This window comes from Pinus tabuliformis, chromosome X (genome assembly GCF_031772625.1).
Source record: "Pinus tabuliformis cultivar Carrire ecotype Pingquan chromosome X, CPIR1, whole genome shotgun sequence".
NCBI classification, from domain to species: Eukaryota; Viridiplantae; Streptophyta; class Pinopsida; order Pinales; family Pinaceae; genus Pinus; species Pinus tabuliformis.
Window position 1 is genome coordinate 1,592,813,379 of NC_142308.1, and position 17,243 is coordinate 1,592,830,621.

Genomic DNA, 17,243 nt, shown 5'->3' on the forward strand with positions numbered 1-17,243 from the left:
AGATTCTAAACCTATATGTACCCCAATGGTAAAATGATGTAGTCTCAGCTCAAATGATGAATCAACAGTATTACATCAACCAAATTATAGATCCATGATTGGTAGTCTGCTTTATCTAACTAGCATTCGACCTGGCATCATGCATGCAGTAGGAATAGTTGAAAGATTCCAAGCAAATCCAAAGGAATCACACCTTCAGGCAGTCAAAAGAATTTTCAAATATCTTCAAGAAACTCAGGAAATTGGACTATGGTATCCTAGAGATGCAGATATTACTCTTCATGCATATACAGATGCAGTTTGGGCATGAAGTGTTGATGATAGAAAAGACACTAGTGGTGGTGCATTCTGTATGGGTTCCAGGTTAGTGTCTTGGTTCAGCAAGAAACAAAGTTCAATTGCTTTATCTACAGCTGAAGCAAAATATGTGGCTATTGCATCATGTTGCACACAACTAATTTAGATGATGCAAACTTTGCAAGACATTTAGATCACATGTACTCCACCCATCTCCATTCTATGTGATAATACAAGTGCCATCAGTATTTCAAAGAATCTAGTCATGCACTCCAAGACCAAGCACACACCCATCAAGTACCATTTTCTACGTGAACAAGTGCTTGAACAAAAGGTCAAATTAGAATATGTTCCCTCCAAAGAACATGTTTCTGATATATTCACTAAACCACTGCCTAGAGAAAAATTTGAATATCTCAGAAAAAAGATGGGAGTAGTTGTTGCATCATCCTACTGTTAAATCCAGTTTTTCAGATGAAGGTTATTATATGCATGTTTCATGAAGTATAGTCACGTATACACGCAGGTTTCTGTGGGTGAAGAAGCGTATATGTTTTTCTGAAAGGAAAAATAGGGGGTCAGACTCTGATATGGGTGCTCTGTCTGATGTTGATGATTACATTCTAACAATATGCTTTATTCATTAATTTTTATCTGACTGACAAAGATGCCTTGATTAATTACTTGTTAACAATGTATAGGTAGCACAGGTTCAGGGGGAGCATTAGAGTTCACACGCATTTTGCATTGTTGGCATTATGGTTGCCGAGTCCAGCTATGGCTTCAGATATTTATACCATTTGTTGCTCATGTCATGTAAAAGTCTAGGGTGTGATAAGTCTTCTCATACATTTGAATGAGTCCTATTGGACAAATGATGGAATTTGTACCCCCACTTTGCATGGGATGGATGATGTAATATTTGTTGTATTTCTGTCATGTATAAAAAAATTTTATATCCCCACTTGGTTGGGTGGATGAGTAAAATCTGGTGTATCCCCACTTGGTTGGGAGATCGATGTATGTATGAGTCATTGGTGATAGGAAGGTCATACTCACTTAGTTGAGTTATAGAGTCATGTTATTATTTTGAAAACTATTTTTTTGCAGACTTTGCATGTGCTCAGGGGGAGGATGGACCTTGCATGGACGATTTAGTGCATCTCAGGATGTACAAAGGGGGAGCTTAATCAGAGAATTCAGCATATACTCAGGGGGAGCATGGACAACATAATTTATATCAAAAGAGGAGAATATCTTGGTCCGCCCTTTGCCCTTGATGTCAAAGGGGGAGAGTGTCTTGGTGTTGTTGTTTCCATCATGTCCAAAAGGTGAGATTGTTGGCATTATGATACAGGTGTTGTCCTTGATGGCAACTCACACAGATGACAGTTCACAGTGCAACAGGTTAACAACAAAGGATTATAGATCAGACTCCAGAGACTGAAGAAAGAGAGGTATATGCTGGTTCACTTTGTCAAAGTAGCGTATACATGCGAGAACACAGAACAAAAAGAGTGTATACATATACATGCACTTTCACAGAAGGAAAAGTGCGTCTAGGATGGAAAATCAAGGTTTTGGTCCGTGGTATTGACCCTAGATATTTGATCCAAGGTATTGGTCCTAAGTGGTTTTGGTCCAAGGTATTGTTCCTAAATGTTTTTGGTCCAAGGTATTGAAAAAGGGCTTAAATCTATTTAAGGAGGAGAAGATCATAAGGCCATGGTGTGTAAACAATACGATTCTAAGGAATACTTCTATCTAAAGTATATTTTATGTTGCAGGGTTAGGTTTAGGATTAGATCTGAAATATTTATGTGCACCTTGAGTTCAATATTGGATCAGGATCATGAGACTTGAAATGACTTATTCTTGAATGATCTGATATTGGTTCAGACTAGATCTGATGTTTTGCACCTATTTTATTTGTTATCTATCATGATCTGGGTTTGTCTAAAGTCTGGAATTGCAACAAAGTTCTGAGTCAATACATGCAGATCTGTACGCAGGTTCATCTCGGCCAAAGAGCATATACACGCAGGTTCTGTTCTTTCAAGTAGTGTATACAAAAGAAAAGCTTCTTTTTCAGATCTGACTGATCTATCTGATCAAATTTTGTTGTTTTACTATTGTCTGTCAATGAAGTCTTCTTCGATATGAATTTAAAACTGAATGCATAAGGAGACTAGAATTTGATTGATTGATTGTATAAGTGATAAGAAGTGATCATTGTCCCTGCCAGTGTAAATCTCTGTAAATTGACAGTAGATATTCTGTATATTGCTAGTTGGTATAGACTTGATTCAAAAGTTTATGTTTGCAGTAATTTCGAAGGTATACGCAGGTTTGATTAACAGAAGTAGTGTATACACACAGTTTAGGTTCAACCAAGTAGCATATACACTCTAATGCATGATTTTTGAGGTTACACCTAGTTCTGAATGATGATACAGGGTTCTGGGTTCAGCACAGTGTTTTGGTGTCAGTGATCTAATTGTTCAAATTAACTGAATGTTGGTTGATGTAGTTTAAGTTTAAAAAGTTTTTTTTGATGGGTCCAGTATGAAAATTGGATGAAATGTGGCCTTCAAGATTGTGGTGTTGTGATTCAGGAGTATCTAGTCTAAAAATTCATCAAACGTGGTCCCTGGAGGAAGAAAGAAGGCCGTAGCCTTTTGTAAGTCGGTGCCTACGTACTAGTAAACATATTGGCTAGTACAAGATCTAGGGGTTTGCAGCTCCTTTCCTGTAGAAGCTGGAAAACTAGAGAAGGTTGTAGCCTTCTGCAGGTGGGTGTCTGCATACTGGTATGATTCTGTGCCAGTACAAGATTGTAAATGTTATGAAACCAGCTCAAGAAAAGATAGAAAAGAAAGATCAACGCCTTAGAATTCAGCCTCTTCGAGGGGGCAACCTCCTTTACATTACATAAATGAACAATTCTTGGATGATACAAATGACAAAACCTCCTTTCTATATATAGGAGTCTAAGGAGTCACAATATAATCCAACCGACCTAACAATAATAATATAAAGCCACAAAAATAACAATAGAGGGATTCTATGGGGCACAGAAATAACAATATGTGGGTAATAGGGGCACAACAATATAAATAAGGGGTATAACTACAATAGTAATGGGGTAATCACTAGTATTATAGGGACCCAACATGCCCCTCTCCTTCAAAAAAAGTGTTGTCCTCAACGCTTGAGCAGTTCTGGATACTTCTGCATAAAATTCTCATCCTCCCATGTGGAATCTTCAGCGGATAAGTTCTTCCACTTGATAAGATACTCTGAAATTGATCGATTTCGTAGCTGTCGAGTTCTTGTTTCTGTGACTGCTTCCGGTTCCAATATAATTTTTCCTTCCTCGTCAAGTTCTGGCAATATTGTTTGAACTGGGAGCTTGTCGCCTATAACCTTCTTTAAACATGAAACATGGAAAACTGGGTGCAATCGAGAAGCTGCAGGAAGCTCCAATTTGTATGCCATAGTACCAATCTTTTCCAACACCTTGTACGGACCATAATACTTTGGTGATAATTTATTATCCTTCTTAGCTTGCTTTAGGGACATTTGCTTATATGGTTGTAGCCGTAGGAATACCCAATCACCTACATCAAAACTTCTTTCACTGCGATGTTGATCTGCCTGTTGTTTCATTCTATTTTGTGCCAACACGAGGTTATCCTTTAAGAGTTGGAGGACTTGTTGTTGATGTTCGATGTGATGTTCCACTGCTTGAACCTTAGAATTTTCTCTTAAATATGATGTGATGGATGGTGGTTGATACCCATAAAGTGCCATAAATGGGGTCATTTTTGTTGCTGTATGGAAGGAAGTGTTATACCACCATTCAGCCAGAGGCAACCATTTGACCCATTGTGTCTGTTTATCAGATACAAAGCAACGAAGATATCCTTCCAAACATTTGTTTACTATCTCAGTTTGCCCATCAGATTGAGGATGATAAGATGAGCTATGAGCTAACTGAGTACCAAGACAAGAAAATAATTCTGTCCAAAAATTTCCAGTGAAAATGGGATCTCTGTCACTTACAATAATCTTTGGGTTTCCATGTAGCTTTTGAACTGTTTCCATAAATGCAGTAGAAACTGTACTGGCTTTAAATGGATGTGATAATGCACAAAAGTGTGCATACTTGGTAAGTCTGTCAACTACCACCATGATGACACTCTTTCCCTCAGACTTGGGTAAACCTGTGATAAAATCCATTGAAACCTCCTCCCAACGTTGGCTTGGAATGGATAAAGGTTGTAATAGACCCGGTGTCTTAATTGTTTCAACTTTATTTTGTTGGCAAACCAAACATTCCGCCACAAACTTTTGAATATCTGATTTAAGGCCATCCCAAAAAAATTCCTTCTTAACCCTGTGGTAAGTTTTTAAAAATCCTGAGTGCCCTCCTAAGGGAGAAGTGTGCAATTCCATAAGAATCTTTTGTTTTAGCTGGGAATTCTTACAGAGGTATAAGCGATCTTTGTACCATAACGAATCATTTTTCCAGCTAAATGTATCAGAAGTACTGGAATCTTGTTGTAGCTTTCGAATAAGTGCCCACACTTCTTCGTCATTCTTCCATTCCTCCTTTGCTTCGTTTATCCAATCTGGTTGGATAATAGAAATGGCACACAACAATGCTTCCACATCCTCATCCTTTCTTGAGAGTGCATCTGCCACCACATTTTGCTTCCCTTTTTTGTAGATGATTTCAAAGTCATAACCCAACATCTTTGTGACCCACTTTTGTTGCTCTTCAGAGGATAATCTTTGTTCTAAAAAGTATTTAAGGCTATCATGATCCGTTTTTACCTTGAAGTGTCTTCCCATTAGGTAGGGTCGCCATTTCTTAAGTGCATGGAGTATTGCCAACATTTCCTTCTCATAAATAGCTTTGCTTAAAAACTTTCCCTTGATTGGACGACTTTCAAAAGCAATGGGTCTTTCATCTTGCATTAAAACAGCACCAATTCCATTTCCTGAAGCATCACATTCCACAATAAAGGTTTTTGTGAAGTCCGGTGTAGCTAAGACCGGTGCTTGGCACATTGCCTCTTTAAGATGTTTAAAGGCCTTTGTTGCTTCCGGAGTCCATGAAAATGAATCTTTCTTCAATAATGTTGTTAGAGGTGCTGCTATTCTCCCATAATTCTTAACAAACTTGCGATAATACCCTGTCAACCCAAGAAATCCTCGCAGATGCTTTATGGATGTGGGGATTTTCCATTCCTTAATGGCTTTAATTTTGCTAGGGTCTACCTTAACTCCTTCATGAGATACAATATGACCCAAATATTCCACCTCCTGGACTCCAAAGAAACATTTGGATCTTTTTGCATATAATTGTTTCTCCTCCAATAGTTGTAGCACCTTGTCAACATGTTCAACATGATCCTTCCAAGACTTGCTGTAGATTAGTATATCATCAAAAAATACTAACACAAATTTTCTAAGGAATGGTTTGAAAATTGAATTCATCAAACCTTGAAATGTTGAAGGTGCATTGGTAAGGCCAAAAGGCATGACCAAAAATTCATAATGACCCTCATGAGTTCTAAATGCCGTTTTCGGAATGTCTTCAATCTTCATTCTGATTTGATGATATCCCGAACGAAGATCCAACTTGGTGAAGTAAATTGATCCATGCAATTCATCCAGTAATTCATCAATGACAGGAATGGGGAACTTATCTTTAATAGTGAGCTTGTTGAGCTCCCTATAATCTGGACACATGCGCCATGATCCATCCTTCTTGTGCACCAATACTACTGGAGCTGAGAAAGAACTTTGACTCGGTTGAATTATACCAGCCTCTAGCATTTCTGCAACCATACGTTCAATTTCACTTTTTTGGACATATGGATATCTGTACGGCCTGATGTTTGGAGGAACACTTCCTGGAATCAGATGAATAGCATGATCATGATCACGCATAGGTGGGAGACCTTTGGGAGTCTCAAATACCTTGGAATGATTGTCCAGGACTTTTTGGAGATCTGGAGAAATAGATGATTCCAATGTGGAAACATCTAGCGAACATAATTGTGCAATTACACCTCTTTGCTCCTTTTTTAGAAGCTTTGTCATGCCATTAGAGCTGATTATCTTTCCTGGTTTCCCTGCAATACCCCTTAATTCAACTTCCTTTCCTTCCACAGAAAATTTCATGAAAAGTTCTTGAAAATTAAAAGCTATTGTACCCAAGGATTGTAGCCATTGGACTCCTAGTACAACATCAGCACCTCCCATTGGAATGGAAAGCATTGGGCTAGTCAATACATATTCTCCCATGGATAGCTTGATATTATGGCACTTTCCAGAACAATTTATTGTTCCTCCATTTGCAATCATCACTTGACACTCTGGTGCTGGATATAGGAAGCAATTCAATTCTTTTGCTACCCTACAATGAATAAAATTGTGGGTGCTTCCTGAATCAATCAACACTATTACCTTTTTCTTCTTGATTTGTCCTTCTATCTTGATGGTTTGAGGAGTGGTAATTCCCGCCAATGCATTACAAGATATGGTCGGATTTATTTGTTCTTCATCTAGGCTTTGTTCCTGGAATATATCCTCTTCTTTTGACCTTTCTTGCTCCTTTTCTTCTTCCTCTTCACAATCTATGTAGAATAATTTCTTCTCAGCACACTTATGACCTTTTGTGTATTTGCTATCACAATTGTAACAAAGCCCTTTTGCTCTTTTTTCTTCCAATTGTTGTGGTGTCAACCTTGTAGGTTGTGGAAGACTATGGGCAACAACACTTCCGTCTTTATAGTTGTGAATGGTATGCTTCCTAGTTGCCATAATTTTGCTTTCCATTTTTCTTGCTAACCTGAATGCCTTCTCTAATGAATCAGGTTCCCAAAGGCGCACATCATGTTGGATATTATCCTTTAAAGACCCTATGAACACATCAATCCTATGCTCCTCTGGAATATCTTTTACCCTTATGTTCAATTTTTGGAACTCCTCAATGTGCTCCATTATTGAACCCTTTTGTTTGAGACTTATCAATTGGCTAAAAAAAGTGTTGCTTTTTGTATCCTCATAATGTGCTATCAATTCTTCCGTAAAAATTGCCCAAGTGATAAATTGTTTACGAGAACAAAGCCATTGATACCATACAAACTGATTTGGTTCCAAATATAAAGTTGCCATACGTACCTTTTGTGTGTTTTGCACATTATTGAGATCGAAGAATTGCTCCATCTGTAATATCCATGTGGCGGGATCCTTGCCATCAAACTTCCTCATATCGATTTTTGGAACATGGTGAGTCTTCGATCCAACATTAGAGTCTATGGAATCATGATTAACATTTCTTTTGTTCTCATCATGAGTTTCCTTTAGTACTCTTTCACCCTTAGTGACCATTTCTTGTAGCAACTTATCCATCTTATCATCCATGCCATCAATTTTAGCATCCATGCCATTCACCTTAGCTTCCATGCCATACATCTTAGCTTCTACACCTTTCTTTAAACCATCCATCTTAGCTTCTACATCTTTCCTTAAACCATCCATTTTAGATTCTGTTGCTTTTTGTGCAAGTGACACTCGTTGCACTTGTTCTTGTAATTTTGATATATCATGTAGCATTTCTTCTTCTTCTTCATGAGTCATGCTAGAGCTTTCAGGTTCCTTACTAGGTGTTTGCATTTTCTTTCCTCGGGGCATCAGTTACCGATAATAATTCTCTAATATGCCCTTTGAATTCCTTCAAAATAAATTTTCAAACCAAGCTTAAGCAAAAATTAAAGAAAATCTACACACCTTTTTTCACTTTGTAGGAGCTCGATATTGCCTCTGATGTATCTCTGTACTTTCTGATTATCTAATTCTAAATTTCTGACCTGTAGTAGCCCTCTGTGTCCTCTTTCCAATGCCACAAGTCTGACCCAAATTGGATTCTCCAAGGAAGAGTTATGCGAAATCTCCCACAGTGACTTGATTATAGACTAGTTCAGTAGAGCGAATTTGTACGACGTGCCACGTGTCACTGTTTCAACCTTTGACTCTGAAAAATATATAAAAGAAAATTACAGTCCGTCCTCTTTTTGTAACTTCTTACGAAATTTCAATCCGATGCTCAGAAAGAAAGTTATGACGATTTTCCCCAGGTCACCTGTTTTGAGTGTAATTCAGGAGTCTGCAAAAAGACCAACTTCCTCAGATCATATCTCCGAAAATATCACGCGAAAAACTCTGAAATTTGGACCCAAGGTTCAGCGCGATTTCTTCTCAAATGGGTTTTTTTTGCGACTTCTGAAACGTCACAGAAAAAACGTTATAGCGAAAATGCCACTGTGACCTGTTTGGAGCAGCGAAACCCTAGAATCCAAAGCTCTGATACCAAATGTTATGAAACCAGCTCAAGAAAAGATAGAAAAGAAAGATCAACGCCTTAGAATTCAGCCTCTTCGAGGGGGCAACCTCCTTTACATTACATAAATGAACAATTCTTGGATGATACAAATGACAAAACCTCCTTTCTATATATAGGAGTCTAAGGAGTCACAATATAATCCAACCGACCTAACAATAATAATATAAAGCCACAAAAATAATAATAGAGGGATTCTATGGGGCACAGAAATAACAATATGTGGGTAGTAGGGGCACAACAATATAAATAAGGGGTATAACTACAATAGTAATGGGGTAATCACTAGTATTATAGGGACCCAACAGTAAATAGATTTTCTTCTTATTAAAAGAAGACAGTGATGACAACAGTAGGTGGTTTTCACCCACATTGGGTTTCCACCTTAAATCTTGGTGTTCATGTTTGTTTCTTATGTTTGATGCTTTATTCTGATTTTACTACACTATCTGATAAGTTACTGATGCATTGATTTAAGATCAACACATGATAAATTGTCTAAATCACAAGTTCTCTGGATATACGCTGGTTTCTTTAATCACAGTTGTGTGCACACGCTAGTTCACTTCATTGAAGTAGCGTATATAAATCTGTTTGGAAAATAAAATTATTGATCTGATAACACTTATTCACCCCCCTCTCAGTATTATTTCCAACATTTTTAATAAAAGATATACTAACATGAAAATTATTTTTCTAATCCTCCAGGTCACACAAAGCGTTAAAGGAGAGCATACTCAAGTTTTTATTAGTTGATTCCTCTCTTAAAAATTTGGATTAAAAAAAAAAAAAAAAAAAAAAAAAAAACAAACAAACAAACTATGAAAAAAGAGTGTCTTGGAACCTTCCAAATCACCTACACATGTCACCAAACTCATTCCACCTTTAGGTATAAGCAAATACATGTTATGTTTCTAACTTTTAATCATAAATTCACTTTAAATACATAAAATAAATAACTTTGGAAAATGAAAATATGAGCCCATGTGGTAATGGAAATATGATGATAATGTGATGAAATGAGGTGACAAAATGAGGATAAAGGTGAAAATGGAATAAAAATGTATGCTAATTTGACGGCTCAACAGTGGTCTTTCTCAAAGTCCCTTGGAGGTTTATCTTTAGCATGTTTTCCTTAGTCATCACATTGATTGTAGCCCCAAGGTCAATCAGGTTATTAGGGACTATAAGGTTGTCAATGTGCATATCTACTATTGGTCTTCTAGGGTCTAGATATTTCGGGAAGATCACCCTCCCAAGCATCAAATCAGATAATTTCCCAACAACATTTATGGTGGTGGTGTCTCTTTTTCTTCTCCAAGGTTTTTTGAAACATTTCTCCTTGATGAGATTACTATAGATGGGAACATCTATAATAGCATGGAGAGGGGGTATCTTAACACGCAATTTTTTCAATTCTCCGAGAAGTTCAACCTATTTTGGGGTGTCCTGGTTAGGGTGGATCAACCTCTCGTGAAAAGGAGGCGGATTGACTTGAGGAACCCTCTCTTCCTTCTCTTCATCAAGCTCTTCAGGTGGATAAAGTGGGTGGTTATCTGGAATCACTCTCCCAAACCAAAGGTTGATCTCTTAGATTTCCACAGCATAAGTAGGATAGGATGCCTCTCCACTGTAGACCTGTTGTGCTTGCTTGTTATTCGTGTTCAGATTGGGTTAAGCAGGAATTTGAGGTTTCTTAGGTGGAGTAGGATGAGTGAGTTGTGGCTGAGGTTGGGGTGGAGGTAGTAAAGAAGGAGGATGGTTAACTTGAGGCCTCTACCCTTGTGATGGGTTTCCCCATTGAGAAGATTGGGGTGGATATGGTTGAAAAGGATGGTTGACAGGTTGAGGAGGATATGGAGGAGCATAAGGCCAAGAAGGAGGTGTGGACCAGGATGGATGAGTGAAAGAGTATCAAGGTTGTAAAGGTTCATTCTGATTTGGATTGTAATAAGAGTGGTGGGAACCTTGCATGCCTTGTTGATATGGCTGAGGTCCTTGAGGTCTTTCACTGCTTTATACATTAGATTTTCTCTTTATGGCAAGACTGTCTTATACATTAGACTTTCACATTATGGCAAGACTAGACTTAAGTACTATTTTGACAAAAATATCAAGTCTATGTGTTTGATAGAAATATCAGGCCTTTGACTCAGATGCTCTGGTATTTTTGTCTTTGTTGTCTTTGTTGGGCATGATTATTTTTTTTGTCTCTGTTGTTTTTGTCTGCAATTCCACACACAGAAACCGAATTTCACACACATAAGCTAAATTGCATGTTGGGCATGATTAATTTGTTCTCTGTTGACTCAGATGCTATGGTTTTTTGTTTGCAATTTTGACACACATAAGCTAAATTGCACACACATTTTTTTCATATGGTAAATTAATTGAAGATTTGGAAGATTAAAAATAACAGAAAAAAAATAAAGGAAAAAAATTGAAGTTTATATTGTAAATTAATGGAAGATTTAAAAACTAGAAAGAAAATACTTGAATTATTTAAACCCAATTACAATCTGCACATTATCTGGTGGAGTGAATCTAGTTGCAGATGAGTGAATGAAAGTTTATGAAGCAACTGTGAGGTGGTTTTATAGATTTTTGTTGCCGAATTTGATTGGAAGGGATGATTGACATGGATTGCTTTTTTCCAAATTCAAATGTGTGTTGTGGATTGATTTGGATGTCATCCAATGCCTGATAAACTCTTATGGTTGATCCTTATGCTTTTTACTTTGTGTTTTCTTGTGTTTAATACCCAAATCTTGTGTGTTCGTGTCATTTATTGCTTTGAGAAGGTTACATTGATAAACATATATGCAGTTATTGCTGACACATACATTCTCTATTCTTGTGCAAGTAGCAATGAACTTTGGTCATAGCTGCTCCAGTTTATATTTATTGGGGTTGGTCTGATGTGATATGTGTCATGTTGGATAGTATGGGATGGAAGTTTTTCTTGTTAATTTTGTCTTGTTTTCTAAATCAGATCTGGAGGTACTTGGGACAAGATGTCTTGTCAAATTGTGATACTAAAGGCTAGTGTTGGACAATTGTAAGCCCAATCAATATATGGGCCCATTTTAGACATATTTGAATAACTCATATAAATTAATAGTATCTATTTATATTTTAATTATGAATGTCTTTTTGTCATGTTTTGATGGTTGTGTGAGACTAGTACTATAACAACTACTAGACCTTGCACAGCAATAGAAGTCTCTCCCCTAATATAAGTTTGTTCCTTTTATGAGTAGAGAGACTTATTCTATTTTAAAACAAATATAATATAATAGAAATATAATATAATGGAGAAAGGGCCCATTCCACATGGAGCCTAGGCTCCTCCCTTCCCTCCAACTTCACAAGTCCCAAAGTCCTTCTCCTTTCACCTTGTATAACCCCCCATATGTTAATATATGAAAACTTATATGCCTCCCATGTTACTTTTAATGCCATTCCTTTTTTTGTTGTTTATTTAAATAACTTGTTTTAAGATTTATTTTAAGTTTAATTAATTTTAATTTATAACTTTAAAAATTTATTTTATTTTTTATTAAAATTATTTAAATTAATGAAATCAATAAAAAATAGAGTTTTAATAATAAAATGTTCATACATGCACTTTTCAACCAATTATGAGTTTAGACACCCTGACTTTAGAAGGTTCTATCTTGAGTTGTATTTAGCCAAATGAGGCCCAGGACGACTCGTTAGAAAGATAAAACAATGAAGAATTATTTGGGGGTGGTTGTATGACTATATTTGGTCATTAACTATGTCTAAAATTTATCAGGAAATGAAGCTCAGAGTTTTCACCCAAAAAAAATTTCTAAATTGGTTTTGGAAAATTTGGTTGCCAGAAACTTTTGTTGTTGCAAATTCATTTGAAGACTACCTCCTTGTTCCAAAGAGATAATTATAGGGATCAATGGGAAGATCAAATTTCTTTTATTTTTATTTATTTAATTACATTTAGATTGAGAATTTGTTTTTCCAATTTTTTGTATTTTGAATTTAATGTGAAAAATAATTTGTTTTATTGGAATTTTAATTGGTTTTGAGAGGAGATCCATTGGAGACAATGAAGCTAAGGAATCTGGAGCAATTTCATCACATCAACAAAGGAGAAGAATAGGATTTGCATCTCCAAAATAGAGGGATCTAAAACTTCTTCCAACAACTTTCCATTTTTATAATTTTGTTTGTAAATTAGAAATTGCAATTTGGAGAATGGGAAAAGGGTTCCAAATCTGGAAACTATAGGGATTATTCTCTACAAATAGAGGGATTTTTATAGTATTGGAGAAGGAAGAATTTTGTAGAGGATTAGACAAATTGTTTTGAGAAATTGTTTGGATGATTTTCGATTTTTGTACACTTTTGTCAGAAATAGAGGTTGATTGATGGCTTGCATTTAATTGATGTTTGATACAATTTTAATCTAGATAAGTATATGGTTTTTGGGTTCTGCACTACTGTGAATTTTTAATTACATGCTTATTTAATCAATGGAAATCTATCTTTTCTTGTTGGATCTTATTGTTATCAAATTGAATAATGAATCCAAATTGATTTTCTTGTCATTACTATTAAATATTTAGCAAATTGATTTTCAAGTATGTCTTTGTTTTAAACCTTGATTGTTTTATGAGAACTATTTCTTTAATGCAGTCATGTCATCGATTTTGATTTCTTTTCATTTGAATTTGGAGGTATGTGCACAACGATCTAGTGACTATTCATCAGATAGCTAACTGTATATATTAATTTGAATGAGCACTGGGTATTGGAACTATTTTCTTGGCTTACTAACTTCATTTTTATTCTGAATTCATAGTTGGTCCAAACTTAATTACAATTCTCTCGGTTGGGATTAGATCTACATCTTCCTAATCAAGATATGCTTAGGATTTCTTTCCTTTTACTAGCATTTTAAAGTTAATTTGCATTCAGATTTTAACATTGTATTCTTCGAAGTCCTCTTACCTAGGGGAAAATTTTAGTGTGCCTTGGTTGAGCCATTAATTTGGTTAAAGGGTTTTTTTCTTGCTCATGCACAACAAGGGAGTAATTTCAATATCTATCTTCTTGTTTGGTATGTAATAGAAATATCACAAGTCAGTGAGGAGAGACAGGGGGTAACTGGACCCAATAGAACTAGTTGGAGCCATCATTTAAACAGATAAGAGTCTGATTTGGGACTCTGACTAGATGATCTTCTCAAATGTTTATGGGGTCATTTTTGGCCATCAACATATCCCTATCGAGTTTTCTTGGGTTACAGCTAGTGCATATTCTTCGTGTATTTGATCTTCAACCCAGTTATGTTTAATTGTGTCTTTACATTTCATAAGGGTGTTTTCTTGCTTTAAAAAGTGTCATATCTATTGGGTTTTAGATGGTTCCTCTTATGGGAACCCTTGGTGCTTATCTTGGGGCTACTCCACTTATTTTGTTTCGATCCCAATTTGGGCAGCACGTTATGTTCTCTAGGGGAGGAAACTGATCCAATTGTGAGATTCAATATTGGGGTTTATCATAGTTTGGTTTGGTTATGGGGGCTTCAGACTACTATGTCTTTGAGTTGTCCTAAATTGGGTTATTTGCTTGAATTTGGCCCTTTGTTATGGCGCTGGGGGGATGATTTGATGGTTATGCAGTTAGAGGAGTAAGGGTTTATCATTTGTTCGTCCTCTTATTTTGTTGGTCATAGCTTGTGTACTTGTTTAGTCCGCTCTCTTATTTCTATCAACATGCCTCCTCATCAAAGAATGATGAGTAGGAGGGGTGGTATGGGTAAGGTTAGCTTCAAGTGAACTCAACCTTTTGCATTTTATTTTTTCGGAACATTTTTTTATGTAGTTCCCCTTGAAGTGAGGAGAGAAAATATTCTTTTGGAGGCAAAAGAGATTGAGGAATGTCCCTACCATTTTGATTTAGAAATTCAGGTGATGGGTTCGGATCTGAAAAGGGTCCTAGACTCAAGTACATTTCATAATAAGAGACTACATTTCTTGTACTCTCTCTCTTTGCGTCAACAAATGGATACATTAGTTTGTTTAATATTGAAAGACAAATAGGTTGAAAGTTATAATCTTTTTTCTGGACTGGAGGATATTAAGCGTGAGTTGAGAAATCAACAGTTCTGTCTTGATAATGTTGATTTTAGGCTGGCTATAGTGGAAATTTTTCTCGTGTCAGATTCTTCATCTGGCGATCTCACCAACCCTCCTGGTTATTCCAATGATCATATTGACCTACCTATTGATAGCGTTTAGGACCTCACTATCTTTCATCCAATCAAGATTAAATTTTATGGCACCAATATGTTGGTACTCCTTGGTCTCTTTTTGGAGCTTCCTACGCTACCTATAGGCAAGGTCTCTCTCTTGTTTGGTTGCTTAAATCATGGAGCTCATTAGTCGCTTTTCCTATTTATGGTTTGGAGGTGCTTCTTGTCAAGAGGGTGTGGCCAGTATTGCACCCTCTCTCTTTTGTGGGCTTAATGGATAATTTGACAGTTGTGTTTTATGCATGTGAGCTGATTAGTTTTTACCTCTTTTTTGTTCTCTATCACGTTGGTTATTTGCTCCTTATTGTGGGTATTTCCTTCTTTAGGCCTTTGGGTCCACAATAAGTTGGCAGGGTGGTTGGTCGGTTTTGAACACAGTGGTTGATATGACTCGCTTTACAGAGGCTAACTCTATTTTTGTGTTTGTATTTGTCTTTGTCAAAGGAGTTTTTTTGTTGTAGTAGTGTATCCATTGCCTCTGGGCTATCAAGGATAATGGTCTAGTCATTTTGGCTTTGTAATCTTGTCTTTCTTGGTCTAAAAGTAACATTTTTTATGTTGGAGAATATTTTGGCAAAAGTTGGAAAATGTAGATGTATCTTTTTTTTATTAATAGAAATATATTTACAACTTAAAAAAAAAGTGTTTCAAAATAAGAAACAAAATTCAAAAGTATTTCTTAATTCAAAAGTATTTCTTCATTAAAATTTGTGCATCACCAAGGTTACTCACTACTAAAGTTAGATCATGAACTCATTTAGAATTTGTTATTCCTAAAATGGAAAAATACATCAAAAATTTATTGTGAGAAACCTTTTTGAGTTTACCCACAAAGTAGCATATGTTCACTCATCAAAATCTATGTGATAAGTTAATTGATCAATTAGCAAAGTATAATTAGGATCATCCTTAAGCGAGAACTCCCAATTCGTATAAGATGTGATGGATGAGATACGTAGTTTTGTGCATGGTTGCCTTTTAGTATATTATTATACTATTTTTTCCTTATAAAAACGTAGGCCAACTATAGAGAAAGGATCTTTGGCTCTCTCTCGGATGAATGATTGAAGAACCGTAACAGAGAATTACATCAAAGTTAATTAAGAAACTCTCTTTTTAGAGTTTATGGATTATTATTTCATTATTAAGAAATTCTCTTTTTAGAGTTTGAAGATTTCTATGTGAATCCATTCTAAATTGTGGATTATTATTTGATTTTCATTCTATCAATTTTTCTTGTGTGATCGATTAAATTACCGTTTTGTTAAATCTTAGTGAACGGTTACATGTGCTTTATCAAATTTCTTGTTTCTCATAATCTTTATTTTGTTGTTTAATACATTATGCATTGTGGAACTATTTTCATAATCGGTTTGGATCATATGACAAAAGTTTGTGCTATGTTCTTATAGGTTTTCCCTTTTCTACAATAGAATAGTTTGTAGTTTATGATATCCATCCTATAGTAACGTGTCTTGGTTGAATTGTTTCTTCGATAAATAAAGTTACATGATCGATAAATAAAGTTACATGATTGTTTTCATTTATTGTTTTTATTGTTATGTTTCATAAACTTATTTTGAAGTTAAACTTTTTTGTTTGGATTAAATAGTCAGTGCATTTAATATATTGTAAGAAATATTTGAAAAAAGAAAAAAATGAAAAAATATTTACAAACTAATTTATAAATCCTATTGAAGAGATGCCCAGCCATAATTTAGAGAATTATTCCATCACATATAGTGTAAAATTTAATTGAGACACTTTCTTGGATTTAATTACTAATATTGAGTCATGGAAATCTATCTTCCACAACACATCGCTGCCTATATTTCTATGGTTGACCAAGTTTGACTATGCTTGTGTTACATTGCGATGTTCATGTTGATTTACTTAAATTGAATTGCTATGTTCCTTAATGATAGTGTTACATTTCATTACTATATTCCTTACTGATAGTGTTACATTGCAACATCTGTAAAAGGGTTTGTCCCATTTAGACATTCCAAAAGGGTATGTTTGAATGTGATGTTTCCAATGGTTATGTTGCATTATGATTTTCTCTTCTTTTACTAATGTCAAATTGTACATTCCTCAATGGTTATGTCGCATTATGATGTTCAACAAGGGTTACATTACTTTAAGAATTTCCTTAAGGGTTAATATTGCAACACGAAGATAATGTACAATGGTTAAGATAAATTGTGTATTAATATAGTTGTTAATTCATAC